The sequence below is a fragment of the Cylas formicarius genome, unplaced genomic scaffold, assembly GCF_029955315.1.
Source record: "Cylas formicarius isolate icCylForm1 unplaced genomic scaffold, icCylForm1.1 PGA_scaffold_7__23_contigs__length_41026272, whole genome shotgun sequence".
Taxonomy (NCBI): Eukaryota; Metazoa; Arthropoda; class Insecta; order Coleoptera; family Brentidae; genus Cylas; species Cylas formicarius.
In genome coordinates, this window is record NW_026844352.1 from 40,897,514 (window position 1) to 40,921,406 (window position 23,893).

Here is a 23,893-nt window from a genome sequence, read left to right on the forward strand (position 1 = left end):
GGCAAATAAAATATACAGGGCATTTAGAAAAGTACGTGTCTTCTTTTGTGACATAAATAAAATACAGGAATTGTCACAACTTAAAAAAATTAAAGAGTATTTGAAATTAATAATAAAGTGTACATAAAAAATGCATTTGCAATTGTTTTACACGTCAAAACGTGGCCGAACTTTACATCACTTCCTTCTCTTCAAACGGCCCGAAGGCAAAATGGCCGACAGAACGCAATAAAAACCTTAACCGCTCTTTCCCCATTGTTTTTTGGCTCGGAACGTCCCCCCCCCTTTTCTTTGCCGCCATAAAAACGCCGCTCACCTTCACGAATAATTTAGGAGGATCTCTGTTTAACTAAATCTTATCTTCGCCCCCCCCTCCCTTTTTAATGGTTTTTTTTCCTTGTGGAATCGACGTGTGGGCGGAAAGGTTCCAAACTAGGTGGAGAATATCTTTTGGTTTTGTGCAATATTTTTATAATTAATAAATTATTCCAACAGAAGAAAAAACATTTAGATTTGGATTATTATTATTTTTTTAAAACTTAAAATGTAAAAAAATATTTTGATAGAATACTCTAATTCTTATCATGAATGGCATAAATGAATAATTAAATTAACGAAGTAAATAAATATAACCATAAGTATACAACATCAGGGCTGCGAATTTATAAATCAACCAGTTCATAAGAAGTTTCCCGCACGTTTCAAATTGTTTCAAAATATTGTGGTGTTTAAAATGTCCGAGCATTGTTATTGATTGTGAATACACCCTGTATAAAGTGTCCTTTACATCTCGTCGAACTTCAAAGTTACGGCAAACTTCGGTAAATATTAAACTGTACTGTACTGGCAATTGCAATTTAAAATTACATTTTTTAAATATCTCGCGTCCTCTGTATAATAGACGAAACCGACACAGTTTACGATACTGTTCATATAAAACTATCACATCTTTACAAGTTTTCAATTTATCGCCAATAATTCACCCACAAAAGCGGAAATTTCTGGGATCTATTAGAATTTTTGGCCGGCAAACGATCTGCATATAATTCCAACAATGTTCGAAATAGAGGCTATAGCCCTGGATCTCCTTAGTTTCCTGGTATCCGAATTTTTCCAATGGAGTAAATGGTTTTCAAAAAACTTCTTGTTTTCTGAAACCATGCAGTACGCGGTAGTGGGTAAATTGATTTTCATTTGGATTTTGTCAAATATCTCGAACAGAGTACGGGACAGACGAAAACCGTAAAAACAAAAATTGTAGCCCTTGATACGGCTTATAACACTGTTTGAACGGATTAGCTATTTTTTGTACGAATTTTGATATACGGTTAATAATTTATTCTCCAAAAGAACAATTTTCAGGGTATTTCAGATTTATGTCGATATCTAAAACACCTTGTATATAATCGAAAAAATGCATGCAGTTATAGCGCCGGGTCTCCCACGTATTGCCGTTGTAAAATTTTTCCTATAGGATGAATGGTTTTGGAGGAAAAGTTGTTTTTCTGGATGCCAAAATAACAAAAAAAATCAAAAAAAAAAAAAAAATTAAAGATCCTAAATACGGGTCCAGACTTCTACTTCTATCCCAAGTCTGAAGTCGGTAGCTGCGCGAACGCCCTGTACAATACTTAAAAAGCTTAAATACAAAAGTGTTAGCTATCTATATGGGCTATATCTTCATGTAAAAGAAACTGACATCCAAAACACAGATTTGAAATTATTGCCAATTTTCAATAATAGGAGGATCCATTTTTCAATTTTTTTTGAATTTTTGAAAAATTGTCAAGAATAAAAGCTTATGGATCGTATCCTGCGTCTTCTGGTTCAAGACTCTTTTCGGACTTGTAAACGGTTTTTGAAAAATTGTCTTTTTTGTAGACCCTTGCACACGTGATTTTTATTTTTTTTTAAATACTTCCCATAATTTTTATACGACCGTAGAAAAATTCGATTTTTGGAAAGTAACGAGGAGTTGGCAGATATGCATTTTATGCATGGAACGGCTGATGATAGTGCGCCGGAAGCTATATTAAGATAAATACAACAACGGCGAACGGCAGTCGGCTAAATTACTTGATAGATCACTTGATAGTAGACTTGATGGGAAAGGTCATATTTTTTCTCTAAAGCGAAAACTATCTTCCAGCTTATTCGTCCTTAGAAAAAGTAGGGAGAGCCTAGACCAAAATGCCCTAATGACAGGGTATCGTGCATTATTTCATTCCCACATATCATATGACACAATATTATGGGGAAACTCTGTCAATGCTGTTCAAATATTCAGGATTCCGAAAGGGGCTTTAAGAATTATAAGCTGGGGCTAAGCACAATGAACACTATAGCCCATATTTTAAAAAATATAAGACTGCCCTGTATCTACATACAAGAAAAATATGTTCCAAGCAAGCATTATTCAATTAAGTTGAGAAGGTTTGGTTCCAGATTCTGGGATTTTAATATATCGAGAAATTTATTTAGAAATGACGGGACATTGTAAAAATAGTTTTTATTTTAATTCAACTCCTCCTATTGCGATGTTTTAAGCCCATAGGACTAACAAAATGTCTGAAATTAAAGCTGGAGTTATTTCAAAAGTTTCGGTTTTTTCGGTGATCGAAACACGCGCGTTATTGATGGTAAAACTGCGATTTTGTTCAGGCCTCGCGTTGTTTACAATTTTCCCAAAATTTATTTATTTTGGGGTTCTGCGCCGTGTCGCTCGTAAAACCGGATTAAAAGCGGCAAAATCCCCGCCCTTATACGCGATAAATCCGACATCCAGGCACTAAATTCTAATACGGAATCGATTCAACAGCTGCCCATACGCTTTCCGCGATTTATAGCTTCCGGACGGGAAGTTTTCCGATCGGATTTTCCGGCTTCTTCCGTATCTTCCATCATATATTAATTTTAATTACGCACTCTCTTAATTAACAAGTGGTAAAATTATTTACTACAAAATTGTGTAAAAATTTAAGAAAAAAAAATAAATCTTAACAATACGACCGTCTAAGATTTCACGGATTTTGAATTTTAATTTTAAATTTTAAAAAATGGCTTTTAGGATAAAAAAAACTAATGAATCTATATCGAAATGCGCCATTTTCAAAAAATACGAAAATCCAGAAATTTTACTTTTTTTTCTCCTTTCGTTTCCATATATACAGTGTGTTCCACTTAAAGAATGCACGTCGAGTGTTACGGTTCGATTTTGATAATTTTTCTTCTTTTTTTTGTTTAATTTTAATTCTTTCGGCTTGTCAACAAAAAGCGCTTTCCAGAGTTCAACTGAAAAAGTTCGATAAGATGCTAAAAACAGCACTAATTATTTTTTTTTAGCACACTCCCGGCAAAAAAAAAACAACAAAGAATCCAGGCCGGACGCTCGTAGGTAATACCTAACCGTACTGAACTTGACCTAGAAATCAATTAATTTGTTCGTCTCGCGAGGTGGAAAGTAAAAGAATCGAGACAGTATAGAAATTACGTAAGAAACGAAAGCGGCTGCTGCAGTTTCACGCACATTTAATTCGATTTAAAAGAACACGTAAGAGCGACGAGATTAAAAAAAAATCCAGGAGAACTTTTTCCATTGCCAGGTTGTAACGTTCAATTTGTCTAACTAACCGAAACTACTTATACTTTTGCCTGTTGAAACAGGGGATATTAAATAAACAAACGCTATTTCTCAAGTTTTCTTAAACATCGAAATGTAAACAGTATAGTGTGTATTTAATGTTTTAAGTATTTTACAGTACCTTTGGCGCAGACCTTTGCAAGACCCATCCCAACACATGTTTATTCTGATTCTGACTGATACTTTATAATGATACTATGTAGAAATGTAATAAAAAGCACAACGTAAAAATATTAGCCCAAATAAAAAGTAAAACACAACTCTTTAAAAAAATAAGACAAATAGCATTTTCCTTGTATAGTTTGAACAAAAATACCAATTTTCTCCGTTTTTCTATCCCCATCTGTTCTACTGACGCTGAGAAAGCAGTTGCACACAGAAACTGTGTAGCTCATTCTTACAAATTATTAATTGTTTCTAAAGTCAGATTCTTTACTTCGGATGCTAACTCATATTTTTACTTTTGAGGATTCCACATATAGGCTATAAAATGACATGGCGCGAGTGCCTGCTTATATGGTTCCTGAGACTTTTTGTATTCTTGGTAAAGGTACTTCTACAACATTCTTGAAGTAGCCGAACAAGGGATGTAATATTAATAAACTACTTTTAAAACGTCGTTGAATTATTTTTTAAAAATAATGTCCCCATCAAACCTGCCTCAAAGGCCTTTGTCCCCGGTGACGCTTCCATCCGCCATTTTGGTCTTTCGGTGTCGCTTTAAAAACTTGAAAACTATATTCTCGGCGTCCCGATAGATGTTGGATGCTTTTTACGAAAGAAAGTTTGGTTGGGGGGGGGGGGGGGGTGCGCTCCAAAAGACGTAAAAAAATTCGTCACAGCCTTCCATTCGATTTTGTTTCGGAAAATTATTGTTTTGCCGTTACGTCGGAATAGCGCCATCTGGTGGTCGGGTCGCAACGTCTCACTCGAAACCGCCGCCTTTAAGCCGTTTCGGAGCTTTCTCAGTTTTTCGAAACGGAACAACAAAATGCTTCGATTCGGACTCGTCAAATAAACCAGTGTTTGCTTATGTTACTTTTACGTTAGCAATCTTAAAAATATGGAGGCAAAACTTGCGCAGTTTCGCGATCACCGGCAGGCGGCGCTACCCGCGCACACTTTTTTACGAAAACACCGTCGCATTAATTTTTTTTTAAATAAACGATGAAACACAGACGGTTTTCACGAAATTTCCGGGCCAAACTTTACCCGCTGCTTCCGAAAACCCAAACAATCACGACCGATCGCCGCTTTTCCGAGATAACCGCCCGAAACTTCGTTCCCGCAATTCACCAACGGTTATTTTTGGGACCAGGTGTCCGTTCACCTCCGCGCGATGTTTTTCACTTTTGGCGAGAGAAAAAAAACCGCCACGGACACCTCAACGGCCTTGATTTCGTTCGACCGGCTTCTTTTACCGCAGCTTCGTCTTTGTTCGACGCTGTTTGTCGATTTTCGCGAGTTCTTTGTGTCTTGTTTTAGGTTAGGCTACGCGAGCCGGCGTTTCAACGACATGTCGGTAAAAAACGCAGCGCAGTAGTAAACGTAAACGTACCTTCGTCCGTCCGAGATAATCCTTTTTAACGGCGAAACAAGGCACACCGCTACGTGACGTATCAAAACCAAAACACCGTTTGCTTACATCCAAGCGGACGGGCGCGCTATCTCTCGCAAATATCACAACGGAAACACCCGCCGACGATTGATGGCTACGCGGGTTTACTGCTGCACGCGTCGCACGCCGTCCGCAGACTAACCAAAACGCGTTTTTTCGCCGTGCTCTCCCGCCTCGTACCGCGGGCAGATGTTAAATGAAGTAAGAAGCGACGTCGGACCCCCGGCACAACGGAAAGGGTCCGTCTCCCCCCTCTCTCGCCCCCGCGGCGAGAAACGTTAGCAGAGCCGAATATTTTCCACGGGCACCCCATGAACGTGGACGCGCGAGGGTCTGTCCCGACAGGGCCGGACTCGGCGCGACAAAAAGACAAAGGATACCGTCTTCTTCTTTTTAACAACAAGAGTATTATACTTCTTACACTCTGACCGTGATGGTTTCTCTGTTTCTTTTTTATTTTAGTCAGCGTAACCCACGCTGATTCCAAAGGCAAATAAATGTATTTCCGGCTATAATTGTTTTTTTTAAGTCGAAAATATATACGCAGAATCTATTTTACAGTATTTTTCAAGCAAATGGAATACATTATACGTACATATACTTTTAAATGTATTATTAAACTGAAAATCTTCTGTTATTAGCTGGCTGGCATTTGAAAATACCAGCCAGACAGAAAAAGCCATTAATTTAAACTTTACAAAACATAACGATGCAAATTAGCTAAGAGTTTTGGAACCTTAATTATTTCTCGTGCAATAAGTGTTGCGATTTGCAGGTTCCCTATTCCCTTGTGACATATTTCTAAAAGTCGCAAGTCCGGTCCTGTCCATTACCGCTCCCACCCCATACCGAAAACAAAATGACTATCCGAAGGCCCTTCAAACATCCCCGTCTAGCGTTTAATGGTTTCTCACAGGGTAATAGAACAATTAGGCGAGCAGCTAGACGATCTTTCGCGCCAAATCTTATCTAGTCGCACTTGTTTTTTCGCGCCCGTTACAACGTTGCCGCTCTGTGCTTTCAATTACCCTAGAACGAAAATTGTCCTTCCCCTCGATTGGCATTTCTCTTAATGGTTAATAAGTAACGAATGTCGGCAGCGTCTCACCAGTTCTCGGTTCTTTGAGTTGATCCGGGGCTATGAATTTTATTTTAAACATTTTTTCAATTATGTACAGGCTGTGTCGATTATGGGTAAAACATGAGAATTGCCGTTTTCGTGGGTAAATTATTAGCCCTTAATGAAAAACCATAAAAAAAGGGATAATTTGGTATAAACAGTAACGTAAATTGTATCGAGGGGATTTCAGGTTTCGTCTATCATACAGGGTGCGCGAGATATTCCAAAAAATATAATTATTTGTACATTTATCAAACTTTGCAGAGCGACTTGACGATTTTTCAAAACAATCTCGTTTAATAAGTCCTCTATTGAGTATAAAAATTCGTACACATTTTTTTTCGCAACCTGTTTCAATGGTTCAAGTGATTCGTGCGAGTGTGCTTATATCGCTTTCGTTACGGGACAATGGAGAAACGTCTGGGATTCATTACGGCCAAGATGGCCGCGTCCGACCTACCTGAATCTAGAACCCCGCCGAAACTTGTTTACGGACAGGGCTTCCTTTCTCTGGGGCCGAGTGTTTCGAGAACTTTTCTAAGAAAATAAACATGCACCAAAAATACGCGTCTCGTCTTGTAAATTCAAAATGATGTTTATGTCGCGGGTTAACTGCTTCTGTTTCCGCCGCGGAGATGATCGACCGTGACAGTTATGGCGACGAAAACAGACGCACGCTTTTTGTGCCGTTTGACATGCACGATGACGGGATAATTTTTTTTTTCACTCTTTGGAAAAAGGCCATTATAAAACCAGTTATCAAAATATGAAATCCCAGTGAGCCAAAAGATCTCAGACCTATCAGTATACTTCCAATTTTTTCAAGAATAATTGGGAGGCACATCTACCAGCAAACGTCTACTTTTGTAAGTTTCGCCAAAATCATTCAAGACTACATTTCAATACATCTACCAGTCTAGTTAAATCACGCAATTTAATATAGAAAAATCTAACTGTATCCCAATTTCGAGGTTCGATTTTGCGTAGCACGAGATGTGAATGAGTGTACAGATATTCCCAACTTTACATTATTTTTCTACAAAGGACTTAAAACGTTTTCTAGGAAACTTCAATCTTCACTTGACTCGATTATGTATCATTGGATTGCATTTTTATTTTAGAACATAACGTTATTGATTATTTCGAAAATAAATTGCATTTGTATGTGCCCCAGCGAATAAACTGTTAGAAACAATACCCAAGTAAACAATTATTATTACGAAATAACATTATATCTAACAGAATATTATACCTGAAACTGTTGTTCAAATTGGAAACCATTTTCTAGAATGCAAAACTCGCACATGTCCCTTATTGTTTTAAATTCTTTTAAAATAAATATCAGTCTCTTTCGCAAAAAGTTTCGAAAGTTAGATCAACTGCCCTTCGAAGTTACGGACTGGTATCGTCTTTTGTATACTTCATTTTGCATATATCCCCATAAAAAAAATTAAGAAATTTAAAAAAGATCCGGAGATCGTAGTCCGTTGGTACCTATCAATTATTGGGTGAAGTAATCATCTAAAAATGGTCTTTAAAGTCCATAGTTATGATTTGGAGAACCATCTTCCTGTACTAAGGAAACATCTTCAAAAATTGAACTGAGGTGGCTTTTACTTGGTGAAAATTGATTTAACGAAATAAATAAGAACTAAAAGTAAAGACACGGTGTTGTCGAAATAATTGTCATGTAAATATATATAATTTCGTGAAAATGTGAACTTTTAGAAATATCTTCAAATAATTCTGGAATGACTTCTTCTTCTTGCATTCTGTAAGACCTTCATAAATATTTATCATATTATAACAGGGTTTCCGGATCTTGATCTATTTGCTCTCCTTTTAAGGCCATTAAACGACACTTAAGGCGGTATACCAATTAACATGCCGTAATAAAAAGCTGTAATCAGTTCTCAATTAGATATAGCTGGTAAAAAATCCACTGTCCACTGACAAAGTATCTCTTTTTTGTGACATTTTGTGATTTCCTATGATTATTATTATTAATAAGACATCATTATTTAAAAAATATATATTTTAATCTTGTTTTTTTCGAAATTCAGGGAAGTCTCTTGTATAGTAATAACTGCTTAGATGTAACGGAAAAAACAGAATTTTCAAAACAACTTTATGGTAATGCGTTTCAAATTATTCAGTATTTATCACAAATATCCGATCTATTATTATATACTCTTAAAAAATAAAGTTCTTTAAAAAGTTAGGCTTTAACGACGCTTGTATTTGTATTGTATTTAAATAGTTCGATACAACTCCGAGCAAACCGAAAAACGTACTTTTCGAGATCTACCTGTAGCGGTTGGATTTGCTGACGTTTGTGTGTAAAGGGCTATCGGACAGGTAGATTAGTTCTCGGAATGAATAAGCGCGTTCCGATCGTTACAGGTCAACAAAGGACGAGGGCTTCGTAATCCCGTAGGTTTTCCAAAGACCCCGAAGAAAGGCGCGAATTCCGCAACATCACGATCGACGGGATACCTGAACCTGTTTCATATTTACTCGAGACGCCAGCAGAGCGTGCAAGTTTTAGGTTCGAAACAGCGATACATTCTCAGACACGAGAAGAAACTTTTTAAACATTTCTCCGCGTAGCATTTTAGAAAACAATACTTTTTGGCAAACAAAATTCAATTTAAGAGACGGATCCGACGATATATATATATATTATATATATATATATATATATATATATATATATATATATATATATATATATATATATAAATAATGAGCCCTCAATATGTAGGCAGAGGTACCCAGCAAGGATCCTGCCTATCTGCCTATATTTAATTGTTTTATTAACGATCCTCAGGATAATACAGACGCATTGTTTGTACTGTATGCAGATAACACAAGCATTTTAGTTGCACATAAAAGCAGAACGAATCTAAAAGGGTCAGCAGAACCAAGGGTCGTGAGGGTGAATGAACGGATGAACGGACGAACTACAATTTAATAAATCTAAGTCAATTGCTATGGACATAGACACAAAAAATACTAGCGTTGATTCCAGCATTCTCCTCCAATTAGAGGGACGTTCTATAGAAAACGTGGAGGCTACTAAGTTCCTCGGTCTGCACATTGACAACAAACTTACATGGAATCATCACATCGACAACATTAGGCCCAAATTAGGCTCCCGTTCATATTTAACTTTAAAGGTGGTGTACTATGGGCTGTTCCAATCAGTGATAGGGATCTAGCCACTGGTGCACACTGGATTTTCTTAGCACAAAGACGTGCTATTCGTTACATGATGCGTGTAACTAGTAAACATTCATGCAGGGATTTATTTAGCGAACTTCGGATCATGACGCTTCCGTTTTAATTTACGTCAAAAGTAACACGACAAGATGGAATAGGAGATGTGACTTGCACGAACATGACACACGGCAAAGAGATGGCTTGGACGTTCCATTCTCTAGACTGCATATCGGGCAACAAAACCCAAGGCATTTTGGCTTGAAAATATATAACGGAGTTTTAAATTCCTATAAATGCTTCGAAGAAACTGATAGTTTTGCTGTGTTTAAAGAAAAGAATTAAGATCTTTCTAACTGATACTCAGTAGATGATTTTTTTTTAAATGTAACTTTTAAGTGTATTCTTTAAACACTGTATTTTGATGTGATGTGACGTGCTTAAGACACCCATTTAAGTGTTATGTCTAGTATCGAAAAGCGAAATATCTATGTATCTATCTATCTATTAGTCTGCCATTTTGATTGATGCGAGTAGTCTATCTAATCGCGTCTAGAATTTGTTATTGCAACGTAAAAACTTCCACCGGCTTATTTTTGTGTACTGTCTGTTTTAAAGTGCCCCACAAGAAGAAGTCTAGCGGGTTTAAATCCGGACTCTTTGCCGGCCAGATGGTGTCAGCTCACACAAGGAGCGCCATATCGTGGCCAAATTAATTTGGATGTTCCATTTCACGAATGGTAATCCCGAATAAGAGGTTCGATATTATTTATTAATAGACGGGCATACAAACTATCAGATATGAATACCCCTTTTTTTTAATTTCCTGTCAAACGATGTGCCGTACACCTATTTTTATTAAGTAATTAAAAAGATATCTGCAATTTTTAATAATTACCATAGTAGGCTGTGCTTAAGTCTGACCTATGCAGTTTTACGGTATCTATCTAGGTAGCTATGAGCAGATAAAAACAATTGCCATAATACACAAGCCCGAGTGTCAAAAGTGGCGTCTTCGTTAAGGTATAAAAATGTTTGAAAACTTGGAAAAGTACGACATGATATAATGTTATATTGAAAGTACTTAATAAAAATTTTAAATAAAAAAATTGCTTTTAATAATTTTACCACCGTTTATTAATTTAGGGTTGGTAATTATTGAAACTAGAAGTTCAAGTGCAAGGTTGCTTTGTTCCCTCGTGTCGTAGCCAACTTAATTTTGTATGAAAAATAAAACAAAACTTTATCTACACATTTGGGCGCGCACAGCGCCTACTATGGTAAATATCGAAAATTGCAAATATATTTTAAACTATTTAATAAAAGTGGTGTATGCTACATCGTTCGTTTATTAGAAAACTGATTTTTTAGAAAAATTGGGGGTATCCCATTTAACGAAATATAACTTTGTGTGATATCTCGGGTACTAAAATCGGTGAAACAGGTAGACTTGCCCTAGAAAAATCTTCAAAAAATGTTTTTAATCAAAAATCTCAATCATTATAAATAAAAAAATTATAGAGGGTTTTTAGAATCGCACATTTTTAAGATTCACTCTGTAGCTCAGAAACGCTTTGACATATCAACTGCTAGTAAGGGGCATAAATAAGATAAAGTAACGTGTGGCGAACAAAATTATTATTATTATTAATTAATTGATATTGACAGGGAAAAAGGGAACGGCAACGTCGCGTATCGTCTCGCGGTTTATTTTAAAAATTTAAAAATACGCAGTCCGGTGGAAGTTGTTTATACGATTGATATGGTCAACAAACAAGACCCCCCTTTATTCGAGGAAGTCACAGACCGATGAATCGCAACGATGTTTACGTTCTATCGGCAACTCATAAACGGGGTTACTCGAAAAACAAGTTGAAACATGAACGACACCGTTCTAAAAGCACCGATCGCTAAATATCACAATATTTTGTTAATCTCCATCTCCAACAAATTTAGTTTTTTGCTTTTTGATATATAAAAATTATCGTCAAACTTGTGCATTTTTAAATTTAAATCAGTGGCATAGTTAGAATCCGAGCTTTTATTTTTATACGCCCTTTTATGTTCTTTAATGCGTTACTTAAATATTATGTTTGTCCGATATAAATTTTGGGTCGGATTTTTGAGTTTTTCTTAATTTAGTTTTATCAATACTTAGCAATATTAAGATCAAATTTTCTTGCTAGGTTCTCCCCAATGTTTTTCAGTCTTATCTATCATCTAACCATTGTTAAAAGCTATTTGTTTTCTAATATTTAATTCTTTTTCACAATTTTCTGTGGAAGGTGCTATATTGAGTAAATTTTTCAAAGAAACTTCCGTAGGCTACTGTAATACTTTTTACAAAACTTCCGAGAATGCTGTAAACTCCTGGCATCTCAAATCTGGTTTTGACGTTATATTTCTTTAGAACTTTTGATATGTGGTCAGTTATGTTTTGAATGTAAGGAAGGACTACAGTGGCAAGTGTGGGATTGCTTTCGGGCTCATTGCTCTTGGAAGGTTGTGGTGAGGTGAATTTTTGTGATGGAACGGTTAATATCTTTAATGTGGAAATTATCAGAGAGAAGAGCAGAGGTAAGGTGTTTTAATTTTGGGTTGGTAAACAAGAGAGTTGATAACCGATGATTTATGAGCCGGCTGGTGTTTGTGAAATTTAATTAAGGAATATAACTTTGGAGGTATTACGGTATTTACGGTTTTGATTTGTTTTTGGTATAACTCGGTGGGATCACATTGTATACTTGGTATATGTCTGCTTTAAGAAACTGTTTGGTTTTTGTAATATATTATATGGCACTGCCTGTCTTTCCTTTATCTGTTTTTGTAAATACTATATTATTTTAGGAAGCCTTATCTTTAGCTTTCAGTGAAAGCTACTAAGTGGTTGTTTGTGATATTGTCATATTTTGTATTTGATAAATGCACGGTGTTGCCGAAACAGCTGTCATAAATCAATAAAAACTGTGAAAATCTGAACATATTTTTTTGTTCTTGTGAACTTTGGAAAAGTTCGAAAGTGATTTTGCGAAAACATACAGGGTGCGCATAAAAACTGAACAACGAAAGTAACAAAGGTGCTTCTAGCGAAAAGTTTTAAAAAATGTAATATGTGTTTCAAACTTGCAGCTGACGCGATTTGGCGGACAAACAGATGCCTATATTCACATTTAAACCATAGAGCGTAGATTAAAAAAAAATGTGTTGCGTTTTTAGTCTGTTCTCTGTTCTGCCGCGTCTGTTCTCTGTTCTCTCAATAAAAACGCGAATAACTTCCGAGCGGTTTGAGCAAGCGGGCTAAAATTTAGCCCTTTCCGAACAGCCCATGAGGCACGTAAACCTGTTGCTCTATACCATTGTTCCATCGTAGTTTTTTTCTATCCTGCATCGGTTGCATTTTTTTATCTGCCAGTACACTTCCTCAATTCCATTCCCAGCTTTAAGACTTTCTGTGGGCGATCTTTTTTGCCGACTTTGTAACCGATATTTTGATAAAGGAAAATGTATAATGTTCGCAATTTCCTGTTCGAAACCAAAGGGAAAAAAACGCCGATCGGGTTTAAAGTTGCAGGATATCCGACGTCACAGTCGGTCTCGAATGTCGACGAATATAACCATGCCAACCTGAACTCGAGAAATACGACAATATCAAATTATTGAGGTTATTGTTTATTAGTGTGTTCATTTTTCAACGGTTTTTGATATATGGGATGTTTTCGGAAGCTTTTAGAAAAGCTTAAAAATACTAAATCATATTCGACTTCGATTTAAAACATCAAATCAATTATTTGTTCACTCCATTTGTTTTGGGCGGGCTAAATTTCAAAATAAAATTTGCATCATTGAAATCAAATTATAGTAACTATTATCTTTAATACAGGGAAGAAAAGTCTTTCATATGCTCTTTTCTTGTATAAAATAATTAATTCTAACATTAATAATTTTAATTAAACTCAGCAAAAACCATATAAACCCTATGGCTATTTTTGATAATAAGACATTTAAGTTTGGAAAGAAAATAGTTCGTTCTTGTTAGCCATGGCAGGTTATAAAAAACCTCTATATAAATATACATTTTTAGACCCCAAATATAATCAAATTGAAACTGTAAAATATTTTTTGTTCTATCTGTATGTCCAAATTTCCTGCTTGCTGTACTCCTGTGTGAACGATGCCTAGATTTTCATAATTTATCGGTGTACGACAGTTTGTTCACAATCAAAGAGTGATTATTACTGAAAGCTCTTTGTTTTCCAATATTTAATTCTTTCTCAACACCTTCTGTAGGAAGTGGCCTGAGCAATTGTGCAGTATTACGCCCGTATGTGAGAACTTTGTGATAAATAGAAAAATTTAATTGGTTTTATGACTTAGTTAGAGTTAAGACAAGAAAGAAAAAAAAAGGACTGTAGTAGTTTAGGCGCAGCTCAATAATAGTTACCGATTGAAGTTACTGATTTCAGTTCTGATTGTACAACTGCCAGAGTCTGGGGGTTAATCAACCACCCCGAAAACGCACCCTTTTACACGTTTCGTCCCACAGACCGGTAACAAATAAATGCTCAAGTCAGGGGCGACAAAGGAGTTAAAAAAATCTTGCTCGTATACCCGCCCCGTAGGCACCGACAAAAACCATTATCATTGTCATTAATTCGAGATGGGTGTACCCCAGGGATCCCCTATAGGACCCCGCATAAATTCTCCAGATTGTGACGTGAGGGTGGTCCGTAACGGTGCGCAGTTCGTACACAATCAGCGCTGGAAAAACAACGTTTCTATCTTTTGTCTGTTCTCCGTTCTCCCGAGTCTGTTCTCTGTAACTCTACAGAAAAACACGAATAACTTCCGAACGGTTCCAGCGAGGGCGCCGAATTTCGGCTCCCTGGGAACAACCTGCGGGGCGCACGAGCCTATAAAAGATGATTGCCGATCGCGTTTTCCGTTTTTTGAAAATGGTCGTGGGTTAAATATTACCGGTAAATGAAAAATGGTGAAACAAGGGAACCCTGATTTCAAAAGATTGAGCTTAGAAAGTTGTACAATAAAAAATTATGCCTTGATATCAACACGAGGTCTATTAAAATAAAAATTTTTTTATTTTTTTTTGTTTCAGCAATTGAGCAGTTTGGTCGCACCTTCTGGGGTTTTCAACAACCGTCTAACGCACTTTCAGTTGACTTTCCTTATTATTTAAAGTTTAAAGTCGTTTAGAATGAGCTGAAATCCTATTGTTGAGTTGAATGGTGAACTTGTTTATCTAGAGATCGTCCAGTAAAGATCTCTCGTGCCTCACGCACTGGTTTACAATTACCTCCAAATTTTAAAACCAACTCCGCTTAAGATTGCTTAATAATCACGCAATGTTTATTAAACAGCCGTCAATAATATATACCTAGTTAAAAATAAAACAAAAAATAAAAGTTTTGTCAAAAAATTAAAATCCCTAGATAATTTTACAAACAAGATGGAAACGGGACAAACATTTTTGCTAATTTCACTTTTCGGAGGTTTATTTTTAATTTTAGTGCTGCTGTAAAGTGTAAACAAACACCGCATTAAATTATTATTCAAATGCGTATATCTTATACCTCAGAATGTATGGTTATTGCCAATTGCTAGTACTAGTCAGATTTTCCCAATTTTTTAATAGACCATTAAAGTTCAACTACATTATTTCTATGTGTGTTTCGGCTACCTCTAAAGGCTGGAAATGTTTATGGCGGTTATTTTTAAAAGAAAAATGGCATTTATTACAATGCGGTAACTTGTTTGTCTAAATCAAAACATCACCTGGTAATACGAATTTTATAATTCCCAGGTTGATTGGGGTTAACAGAGGCCCTTGGGTCAAAAAAATCTCCACGCGTGATTATATTATAGAAAGCTGTCGACACCTTCCATCTAAAACCAAAATTATGGAAACGCTACGTCGATGATACTTTTGTTATTTGGCCTCATGGTCAGGAATCCCTAGTAGATTTTTTTAAACATTTAAAGTCTATACTTCTATACATTCTTAGATATTCTTATCAATAGAAAATCAGACCTAACATTCGATCATTGTGTTTACAGGAAACCTACGCACACAGACCGATACCTTAACGCATTGTCACATCATCATCCGGCCCCAAAATCATCGGTTATCAATTCTCTTGTTTACAGAGTCGTAAAACTATCTCAGTCCGAGTCATTGAACCCAGAATTACCTCTGCTGTTCTCTCTAATAATTTCCACAAACGTTCCATCACAAAATACACTTCACCACAACCCTCCAATAGCAATGAAACCGAAAACAATCCCACACTCGCTACGGTTGTCCTTATATTCAAAACATCGCTGACAACATATCAAAAGTTCTAAAGAGATATAATGTCAAAACCAGATTTACCACTTGTCCCAAAATCTGTCAACATCTTCGATCCGTAAAGGACAAAATTTCATTTGAGCTGAGGGAGCTTACAGCATTTCATGCATGGTCTCAAAGAACATGAGAGAGCGTTAAGACTAAGACATTTGATTCGATAAAATTAAAATACATGTAATCAATTCTTCTACCAACGGCAGAAATCCAAGAATCTATAGAAATCTATAGATAACCTAATAATCTTAACCGAGACTCAGGTCTCTACTACTGGGAATCGGTCATCCGAGACGGTGTTTATGCCCCTCATTTAGCTCCGCCCCTCTCAAACGATATAAAAGCAGGTTCAGTTGCTGTCAAGCTCTGAAGAAGCCAACTGGATGATTGGCGAAACGTTAGCTACTTCGAGTCAAAAAAACCGACGCAGGAGGAATCCAGTAGCACCCAAGCACGCCATTGGTGTTCCTAGACAACCTAACAAAAATAAAGAAGTTATATTTCGGGAATGTGCTTATTTACATTTGACGCGTTTCACGATAAAATTGGTTATTTACTTTTAATATGTCTGAGCGGGATATTGAACAAACCGTCGTGTCGATGGGCCGAGATCATAGGCGTGCCAATTTCCGTTTTCTTAATCCCTGTTTATTTTCTTATTAATAGCGGTTCGGTTTATCCGTGTTTATGTGTGTGTATATACGGTATTTTCACGTAAACGCTTTGGGGAACATGCTGGGAAAAAATATGCTGGCAATTAAACGTTATTTTTAGTAAACGGAAAATGCGACGAGTTCGCTGGCTCGAACCGATACGCAGTGTTTGTTTTTCAACTTCCAAATTAAAAATATGTAAGAGTCCTAGACATTCCCGAACCACCCTGTAGACGCACCCTGTATATAATTCGAAAAATGTTCGAGGTAGAGATTATAGAGGTGGATCTTCCACGTTTCCTCGTTCCAGGAGATATAGCGACTGTTTCAAATTTCCAGCAGCGTCCACAGGACTGTACCAGATGGCCCGTTAATGAAGGACGCCGGCCTTATCTCAGGAACCCTTAGCCCTACAACTTGGAAAAAAAATATTTGTAGGGGGCGTAAACTCTGCCGTAAAATAGAAATAACGGGGTTTCTCAACAATATTCCAAATGAACCCATACCAAAGTCACGTCAGATTAAGAGTGGGGGTAGGGTCAAATGTTGGTTTAGAAAAAGTCGAATAACTTTTTTTTGGATAATCCGATTTCGACGAACTTAGTTTAGTTTTAAAGGGTATTTATAAGAGCTTCGACTAGAATGTCAATATCACGATATTAATCTTTTTACGATCCAGTAGGAGGCGCTTCATGACAAAAACAGTTATTTTTATGATTATCTCGAAAATTTTAAATATAATCGTATAAATATTTTAAGCTAGGATGAAAGAGCGTAAAACAACACAACAAGTGGTGGAAACGACATGACAATATATTTTTTATCCTTTGAGATATAAATAAAATTGTGTCTATTAAACATGTTTTTTAACCGTAGCATAGTAATAGTACCAAATACGACAGACGTGACGTGGGATGCTTATATTTTCTATTAGAGTTAAATTTCCGAAAAGTCCGAACATCAATTCATTGAGTTATTTTCTGAATAATTCTTTCCAACCTAATTTCGTCTCAATTATGTTTTAAAAAAACAAAGAAAAATCGCAAAAAAAGATGGACGCCCAATACCGATCGCGGCCATTTCCTATGTGCTTATGCGTCTCGTGGGACGTTTAAAACTGTTCCGAGTTATTCTCATTTATATGAAGCGACAGAGAACAGAGAAAAATAACACACCCTGTATATAATTCAAAAAATGTTCCAAGTAGAGATTATTGTTCTGATTCTTCCACGTTTCTTGGACCATGATTTTTTCCAAAAGAGTTTTAACTTTATTGTTACTTTGATAATTTTAAACGCGGTACTTTTTGAAGCAGCAAACTTATTTTCTCACAAGGGTTTTTCGGAAAAAGCCCTTTTTTATCAATTAAAAATGGCGATGTTTATTGCGACTCTTATGTAGAAAAAACAGTAATCTGTCTTACCGACGACATTGCTTTGCCCCAATCAGAAATGGTCAGCGGGGGATGTTTCTAATACCTGAAAAAAAAACAGACGTTTTCAATCAAACTTCAGCATAAAAAATATAAAAAAATTGTACATCTTTTCAGCTTTCGAGATACAAGGAGAAACAAAAAAGTTGGCAATTTGGCAAATAAATACAATTTTTTAAATACACCCTGCTTGTATTTTTTTAAAAGATTGCGCTTTTTATACGCTTTTCGAAAATGTATAATTACCGGTATATGATTTGGGTTAATTTGAGATATTTATTATTGTTTTGCCAAAAAAAAACACAGAATGCAAAAAATATTTAACATTGAAAGGCTGATTTCGCGTATAATAAGCCCGGTCTAATAATTCCCAATAATAATAATCATAATATATGAACCGCAAGTATACCTTCTAAAATATCAAAATCTATGTTTATTTAAAAAAAATACAGTTAGTTTAACGACGTCAAGTAAAAATTTGACAATGCCATTTTGTGATTATTGCCGTACGTATTATTTTGGACACCTTGTATCATCATGTTGTTGCTTATAGATTTCTATAGACTCTCGGATTTTTTGTTGGTAGAAGAATCGATTACATGCAAGAATTTTAGTTCGAGTAAAATATTATGTCCGGTTTGGTATGTGGTCAGTGATGTTTTGAATGTAAGGAAGGCCAACAGTGGCAAGTGTGGGATTGCTTTCGGCTTCATTGCTTTTGGGAGGTTGTGGTGAAGTGTATTTTTTGATCGAACGCTTAATATCTTTAATGTGGAAATTATTAGAAAGAAGATCAGAGGTAAGGTGTTTTAATTTCAGTGACTCGGACTGACATAGTTTTACGGCTCTGCAAACAAAAGAGTGATGTAGCAATGCATTAAGGCATCGGCCTGTGTGCGTAAGTTTTCGGTAAAGACAATGACCCAATGTTACCTCTGATTTTCTATTGATAAGAATATCTAAGAATGGGAGAAGTTTTGTAAAAAGTATTACAGTGGATTGTGGAAGTTTCTTTGGAATCAAAAATTTATAACTAACGTAGCCTGGGCAGGGTTCAAACTCGAACATTTTTCGAATAGACGCGAACGGATTTGAGAAAATTGCAAGAACGCAACCTTGCGAGGTTCTGTTACGTAAATATGACGATTCTGTGACACGTTCAAATGGCATTATCAAGGGAGACGTTTTAAAAGGCGTCAAAACACGGAAGAAAACCGGCAACAGCGCATCAAAGATATCCATCTCGGTGTGCTGCACCGCCTGAATCATTTAAAAGAATGCGGGCCTTTGTTGGCGACTACAATAACGTATATGTGTAGTAACAACGTCCGCGGTCGGTATAAAAAGAGAGAAAATATGGCCGCCGAGTTTCTGTTCCTTTTAAAGAGTTGGTGTGTCTTTTCTTTTCTCTCTCGCTTCGTTAAAATAGACGACGGCTTGCGGGAAAGGTCACGAGTGGGCGGAACAAATGGCAAGCTACATAAAGGGAAAAGAAAACGCGGAAAACTTCGGAGAAAATGAATTTTCGTTAACAAAAAATTTGAAAACAAAAAAAAAGGTTTTTTAATAGAGAAAGAAACAAGATTGTAAATTTGAATAGACCCCTTTGTCTATTATGTTTGCAGCTTTTTCCTCCTACTTTCGATGAAGAAGAAGAAGAACAAAATGTAAAAATTATAAAGGTGTAAAAAAAAACGTATTTTATTAATAACACAGTAGTGAACAAAAACAAATGTGAAGGTCAACAACACTAACAGGGAGTATAAAAATCGTCCAGAAAGTGCAAGATAGTGTGCTATGGTCTTTACCCATTTCAGTAAGCCAAGGATTTTAGAAACAATTTTCAATAAGCAACACTTTAATATTTGTTTTGAACACCTCAAAAGCCATACGTCTCTACCTATCTGGCAGCATATCGTACAAGTTAATGTTGAAGGAATTTTTGTCTGATGCTTTGGAACTCTTATATGATTTTTTTTACGTACTGGATAACTATGAGACACACGTTCAAATATATTAGTATGTTTGTGAATTTCTAATAGATTATGGAGAATATGTATACAGGGCAATGTCATTATCTTATATTTTTTAAATTATGAAGAAATAAGAAATGTTGTTACAAGTACAGTACTTAAAGAAGAATCGGCATTTTTGTCTTACAATTTCGATTCTATTAATTCTAAACAGATATATTAACAATTGCCCCGAAAAATCGCAAGTTCAACTCGAATATATCATCATTTGCATTTACACTCGCCACTATTAAAGCCATTATTTCAAACTTTAAGTCAAATTCTGCTGGTGTTGATTCTGTGCCTACGAGAATGCTTCAGATGACCCTTCATATTACCGCGCCATATTATTAATTGCTGTTTGGAAGTAGGTTATTTTCCTAGTATTTGGAAGTTCGCTTTGATCACACCATTGGCAAAAAATAACTATCGCAGCCAGTCTCAGACCTTCGTCCTATCAGTATTCCTCTAACCTTATCTAAAGTTTCGGAGGAAGTCATAAATGAGTTACTACGGCTTCGATGAATGATTGAAAATGTGAGTTCTGAATTTCTCCCTGTCTCATCAGGTGTACCGCAAGGTTCTGTCCTTGGACCAATATTATTCTTAATTTATATTTCTGATATTTATACATCCATCGAATATTTGAATTTGCATTCATTTGCTTATGAGGCAATGATTGGCGAAACGTTAGCAAGTCCGACTCGACAACAAAAACCTACGCAGGACGAATCCAGAAGCCTGTGGAAGTTTCATTGAAAAAACAAAATTAAGAACTGACTTACTTTTTATTGTGTGGACAATAGTTTACTTGACAAATTATCATAATTTTTTCATGTAAATTCACTTACTTAAAGCAAGACGAACAAGAATGTTTTCCGTAATCGACGACGATAGAAATAGAGCTTTGATTGGTTTAACGAAGAACGAGCTCATTTATTTGACTTGAAGTGTGGCGAAGCTTGCGAACGTTTTGAAAATAACCGTGAATTGTTAAATCGGGCTCGAACCCGAAAAAATATGTTTTTAAAAGTTGCAAAATATAAAATAGTGTTCGAATCGAGTTTGAAACACCTCATTTCTAATATAAAAAGTTGGTCGGCGATTCATAAACCTCAAAACGACCGTTTTTGCGCCTCCTTTTTCTGGGGTTAGCCCCAAATCGGATTTCTTAGCCAAGGTTAAACCGTCGAAACGTTGGCAAAGAAAAACGGACCGATTGGTCTCGCCAAGAAGATAGCCTTGGTTCCGCAATAGAGTTCGCGATTTGATCAAAACACTTTCTAGCGGCAACATTGGCGTAGACGCTTATACAAGGGGTGTTCAATAAGTAAGGTGACTTATAACTGTGGAAGAATCCAGAAGTTTTATAAAAAGATCATAACTGGTCACGAATCGTGGGTATATGGTTATGACGTCGTCCCAATAGAAGAACCCAGAATCGCCAACACCAAAAAATCACGTTGGCCAAAAACAAAACCAGAATCATGCCTCAGCCACCATATTCAACGGATATGGCCCACTGCGACTTTTTCCTGTTCCCAAAAAATTGAGGAGATAAAAGAAAATAAGGAGGAAGGGGACAACATTAATTTTAAATAAGAACTAAAAGTGCAGATTTTCACGAAATTATATATTTTCACATGACAGTTGTTTCGACAACACCGTGCCTTTATCAAATGTTCATTAATTTTGATGAATAAACAAATAATTTTTGGAAAAATTCAAAAGTGACCTTACTTTTTGAACACACTTCGTACAGTCCGATAAGCGGTCACGACTGTAACCACATAGCGTGACGCATCAAACGTATTTTTTTTTAATTAGTTCGTGCAAAATATTAAAAACAAACTTTGCGATTTAATTCAAACTTTCCAACATTTGCCCTTCCTTCTGTCTAAGACTATCATTATTAGTTCCATTACAACCATAACAACCGAGTAAGTAAATTCATAAAATTTATTGTAGAGTCGGTAAACAAAAAAACAAAAACAAGTACTTTACAAAGCGAAGTATGCCATATACCAACCAGAGATCTTTCGAGTGTTTAATGCAATGGCTTGACGCTATTGCTAGTACTGAATATGGCAAACGGAAAGTGGTAAACCCCAATGCTACCAACGAGGTCAAAAAAAACTAGAAATTTTTCTTCGAGAACACCGTGCGGAACTATACCAAAGACTGGGAAACTTTTTGCAGAATGGTCAAACTCAACTTCTCCAGGAAGTTGATAACGTTGTGATCCATCAAATGCGATTTCAGCGAGGAGTTTTAAATTATCATTCCATCCTGAAAAATAAATAAGTCCAGATCCTTCGCTGCGAAATTTCATGTTATGCCATTATTAGATCTTTGGGATATATTTTAGCAAATGCAACAGATTTTTAACGTCAAATCCTTTGATCATTAATTTTCAAGCAAAACTTCCCTTAAATCTTTACCATAGTATTACGGTCGCTATCATCCAAGGTTATAATTAATGGTATTAATTGCCACCGAATTTTTATTTTTTTTAATTTATACTGGAGTAGATTTTCAAAGTCAAGAGGTTCTTCTCAAATCCTTTGGTTGTTGATCCTCAAGCATACGAAAAGAGCAAAAGTTTCCTTTCAATTTCGTCATCGAAAATTTAACTGGTATGTGTGTCCCGAACCCGTCGAAGTGTCCGATGTTCCGCCCATGGATTTCGCGGTTTGACGAGCGATCAATCCCACATAAATTCGACCTTGTATCACTTTTCCGACGGCAAAGACGAACGCGTTTCGCGAATTCGTCTATCGTCCTTTTTAATGGTCTCAAACAACGTTTCCTTTTTAAACGAATAACCGAAACCAACAAATGAAAGATAGATTTCGAGGAAGCCTTTGATTTTATAAAACCAAGGAAACTTATTTCAAAAGGTTTACGCCCAATTACAGAAAATAAATAAATAACAGAGATATGAAAATTCAAGGAAGCTAATTACAAAAAATAGTCGGGAACAGTATCGAAGTTACCACACAAAATTGGTAACCGATAGAAAACAGTTTTCGTAAGTGCAAGGTGATGAAATGTAGGTCTAAATCTAAATTTCGCTTTGCTTAAAAGCTACTCAGAAATTTTAAAGAATTAATATCCCTCCTAACCTGCCTAACGTGCCTAATTGTATCTGACGGCCAAATCATCTATGAGGATATATATTATCTCTCTGGATCAACTCCAAATTATCAATATGACATTGATATATTGGACGCAATAGCAATGACCCATATTCTAATTTGCATCTCGCGTAAGATAGTAGAGAGTTGTTATAGTAAGTCAAAGACAACAACCAGGTCTTTTACTTATTTGATTCAATACTACGTAATTAACCAGACATCATTCCGACATGACATTAATGTTATCCTGAGGCAACAACTAATTTATTACAAGTCAACTTACCAATTATATCATCCATAAAGATTATAAAAAGAAGAGGTATTAAATTTGATACTTATGGTACCCCCCAAGTGGGATGAAATACTAGGGAGCTAGTATTGATTGATTGATTCCTATAAATATTGAGTCAACGTTATCAGATTGCTTGTCCACGGCTATATAGACCGAACCGAAGTTTTCTTACGTGTTCTATTTATTTTTGTGCTCAGACACTCAGCCTTCATATTGGCCACCTGCCTTCCTTAGCTATAGACTCTATACGTTAAAAAGTTGAACGACTTGCTTGACGGCGTATCAAAAAAATTAATTCGACTAATAAAACGTTTTCTTCGCTGGTTATTTCACGATATTGAGGAGGAGTTTCAAGCCCGCGAGGAGTATACCCAAATTTTTGTGCACTTTCTGGTCGATTGTTTCTTAAAAT

At 36.1% G+C, this 23,893-nt stretch overlaps 1 protein-coding gene across 4 annotated transcripts in view; it reads right to left on the reverse strand.

Moving 5' to 3' along the window:
• The window catches only part of LOC132705719 (brain tumor protein), a 109,991-nt gene that overhangs the window by 19,911 nt on the left and 66,187 nt on the right, over positions 1-23,893 (reverse strand). Inside the window, exon 2 of one of the 4 annotated variants that reach the window (XM_060676522.1) lies at positions 18,032-18,086. The exons of 2 other annotated variants lie outside the window; for them this stretch is intronic. The gene's annotated coding sequence lies outside the window, so the exon portion shown is untranslated. Of the gene's footprint in view, positions 1-5,198; positions 5,313-18,031; positions 18,087-23,893 lie in introns of those variants that run through there. One more of the 4 variants, XM_060676526.1, reaches the window with a different exon arrangement.